The following is a 495-nucleotide window of genomic DNA, read 5'->3' on the forward strand; positions in this document are numbered from 1 at the left end:
AAATAGCTCTGAAAAGCCATATGAGAAAGTGGTTATGCTAGGTGCCTTTGGGGACGGGAAGTAGATGGTACGAGGTCAGGAGAGCCGTGTCTGAATATACATCCTTTTGTTCCTCTTGAGTTTTAAGTCAGATGACCGTATTACCTAATCGCAAACAAATAAAAGTGTAGGAAGTAGTAAGGACTCTGCCAAGTCCATCGACTTTGTTAGACAAATATTTACTGTGCACCTACTACCTGCCAGATATTAACAGGGTCATTGTGTTTCATCTCCTATGTGCCAGAGGCCCTACCACTTGTTGTATTAAAACTTGCTCACAGCTTTGCACAGTGGCAGTATCGTAGCCAATGAGGTTTATCTGAGGCGCGATTATTGCTCATTGAAAACTTGCTCACAACCTCCGGTTCCCCCACACACACATACACACTATAAGCCCAGTATCGATGAGCTGTGCCCTGTCCCCTGCGTGCCTCATTTTCTGGCCCACAGCTCTGT

General features: G+C 45.5%; 1 pseudogene; it reads left to right on the forward strand.

The window, feature by feature from the left end:
* Positions 1-318: 318 nt before the first annotated feature.
* LOC120096858 (U4 spliceosomal RNA) lies at positions 319-495 on the forward strand (annotated as a pseudogene).

The sequence above is a fragment of the Rattus norvegicus genome, chromosome 14, assembly GCF_036323735.1.
Source record: "Rattus norvegicus strain BN/NHsdMcwi chromosome 14, GRCr8, whole genome shotgun sequence".
NCBI classification, from domain to species: Eukaryota; Metazoa; Chordata; class Mammalia; order Rodentia; family Muridae; genus Rattus; species Rattus norvegicus.